Below are 3080 nucleotides of genomic sequence, written 5' to 3'. Positions count from 1 at the left end.
TCTTCTCGTTGGGAGTTCTTCTTCTTCATAATTTCCGATTTTTTTTGTTGGAAACTTTATTAGTTTGAATTTTATTATGAGTTGTAGTAGCTAAACTTTTATTTTGTTTGAATTTGGGGATCCTAACCCCGTAACATGTTTTTGTGATTGAATCGTTGGTCAAATTGACTGAGTTTTATGCGAGTAATTGATTTTATCATGTTTTATTATTCTATGTTAAGGAGTAGCTAATTTCAATATAGATTTGTAAGTTGTGAATTGCTGTCGAGAGATAGATTCATGATTAGGACGAGTGATAAAATTCATGGACTTAAAATATGCATAGAGATATGATATTTGTACATGTTGATAACCATAGACCACCAGGTTGAAATTTGTAGGAATTCAATGAACGCAAATCAATTAGTAATGAGAAATAATCAAAAAAATTTGATTGTTTCATTAACTTGAATTAGATTGGCATAAACTCGAGAGAGAGTGTCGATATTTCAGGAATTCTTGTCAAATCTATGAGTGTAAAAGTAATTCCAATTGTCCAGATTTAATTAGGGGGAAGGTGAACCGAGACTCCAACAAAAATTCTTCATATTATATTTTTTTTTCTGTGCTAAACATTGCTGTGGGTTATTTTATTTTCATTCAAGTAATCTTAATTAGAATTCTTTTATTTATAATTTTAGAATAATCAAAAATCAAATTTTCATTACTTTGGAGTATAGAAATTAAATAATTTAATTATTGTGACGTAGTCTCTGAGGATGATACTCGTACTCATTACACTTTTCTATAACTTGAGTCGTGCACTTGGGATAATTTGAGCAGAAAAGAGATATTATTACATCGAATTTAAGTGTTGATATTTGCTCGATCAAGTTTTTGGCACCGTTGCCGGAAACTATTGATTACTTTGATTTTTCTTATTTTATTTTCTCTACTTCAATTTTAATCACTATTTTCATCTGTGAACTGCAGGATTCTCTTACAGTGCATGCAACATTCTACCAAAAGAGAAATCGTGCCTTTTGATCCAGAAATTGAAATAACTTTTTGCAGAAGAAGAAGGCAACAAAAAGAAGCAATGGCAGAACAAGAGCGACTACGTGGATTTGGAGAAGAGGAGAGTAATGCACCGCCTGTCTACAGATCCATGATGGATAGCGCTTTGCCATCCATCGAAAATGCCAGACCAAGCATCATCAGGCCAACCATAGCAGCAAATCATTTTGAAATAAAGCCTGCTATCATTCAAATGGTGCAAAACACAATCCAGTTTGGTGGGATGACAATCGATGATCCATATGCTTACTTGAAAAATTTTCTAGAAATCTGTGACACTTTTAAGATGCAGGGAGTTTCTGATGGCGCTATTCATTTGCGTTTATTTCCTTTTTCTTTAAGAGATAAATCTAAAGCATGGCTAACAAATCTACCTGTAGGGTCCATCACTACTTGGGATGATCTAGCAAAGGCCTTCCTGACTAAATACTTCCCACCGTCCAAATCAATGAAACTCAGAGCTGACATCACAACATTTACTCAAGGTGAACAGGAAACACTCTATGAAGCATGGGAGCGTTACAAAGATCTACTGAGGAGATTCCCACATCACCAATTACCAGACGGTCTTGTGGTATAAATTTTTTATTATGGTCTTCCTCACTCAAATCGTACCATGTTAGATGCAGCTGCAGGTGGAAATTTGTTACGAAAATCACCAGAGGACGGATATGAGTTAATTGAGGAGATGACATCCAGTAGCTATCATCCTCAATCAAAGAGGAATGCAGTCAGAAGACCAACAGGAATGCATCAAGTTGATGCATTCACTTTAGTAGCCGCTCAGCTAGATGTAACGCCCCGTTTTTATCTTAAATGAATTTATTTGAGTTAATCGGAGATTGCAGAGTTCTCGAGCCGGTTTGATTTTGATCAGGGTCCTTTTTGCAAATTTTGGAAATTTCAGGGACTAAAATAAAAATAATGGATTTGTTATATTATCTACACTTAGAAATGAATTGACTTAGTCTCCTTGGCATTATCTTCTTCTCCTCCATCGGTTCTCCTCCATTGAAGACGCCTTCAAGCTTTTCCAAGCTTCCAGATTTCATCCCGAGCTCGATCCGGCCGTTAGAAATTATTTCTGAAGGCAGATTAGTGATCACTGCAGTGAGAGCTCCGTTATACCGTAAGTATTTCTCCGATCAGATATGTTTTGTTTTTCGGAGGTTGTTAGAATCGTTCTAGATTCGAGTATGTTGTTCTCGACAGAGTTCTAATCGTTTATTATCTGTCGGTTTTGAATTAGAGCGACGTTCGGAATTGTTATGATTTTTGGAAGTATTATTCGAAAATCTAGCTTTTGAGATTTGTTGGGTTTGCCTTGTTGTTGTTGTATTAGCATTGAATTGAGTTGTTATCGGTATTGAACTGCTGTCTGCGTTGCTGGTTTGTTCAGTTTATAGCCGTTATGCCGTCATTTTGAGTTTTGGGGATTTCGAACCGTATTTGAGTTGTTGAACTAGACTTGTAAGTTGATCGTGGTTTTGATCATTCTTTTGTCTCCGTAACAGATTCGTTTGGAGGTACCAAGCCCAGAGTTAGCAGCTGTTTGATCGTTTCCGAGATTTGAACGAAGAACGGTATAGAGAATTTCCTTGAACCATTGCCTTGTTATTGTTTAAATTGTATAGTTGTTGATACAATCTCTTTTGTAGCGTATCCAGAGTTGGGAGCTACTGCATTGAAAGGTAAAAGCAGTCATCTTAGCGGGATAGCATGCTCGGGACTGTGGTTCTCGAGTTTTCCCTTTGAAATCACATACTTGCATTTACACTTGTTCTAGCATGAGGAACTTGTGTCTTGTTTGATTGTATTGGCTTTTGTTAAATGACTTATGTGTTATATTTATGTTATGTATTCATCTTGAGCCAATCTTGTTTTCAGCGGGCAGAACCGCCCTTTTTGTTTAGACGTTTGGGAACTATGATTGAGTGGCCTAGGTTGTAGTATTTCGCCTAGTGCTAGCATACTCATTATGATTGCTCAAAGTCTAGAGGAGTGGGATACGTGGCACCACCTCG

General features: G+C 36.5%; 1 non-coding gene across 1 annotated transcript; it reads right to left on the bottom strand.

Annotated features, from left to right (window-relative positions):
* Positions 1–1507: 1507 nt before the first annotated feature.
* LOC140894013 (small nucleolar RNA R71) lies at positions 1508–1614 on the bottom strand. Its single transcript, XR_012153568.1, has one exon. It is a non-coding gene; the product is annotated as a small nucleolar RNA R71 (small nucleolar RNA).
* Positions 1615–3080: the final 1466 nt, after the last annotated feature.

This window comes from Henckelia pumila, chromosome 3, assembly GCF_033568475.1.
Source record: "Henckelia pumila isolate YLH828 chromosome 3, ASM3356847v2, whole genome shotgun sequence".
Lineage (NCBI taxonomy): Eukaryota > Viridiplantae > Streptophyta > Magnoliopsida > Lamiales > Gesneriaceae > Henckelia > Henckelia pumila.
This window is presented reverse-complemented; position numbering and strand designations above follow the sequence as displayed.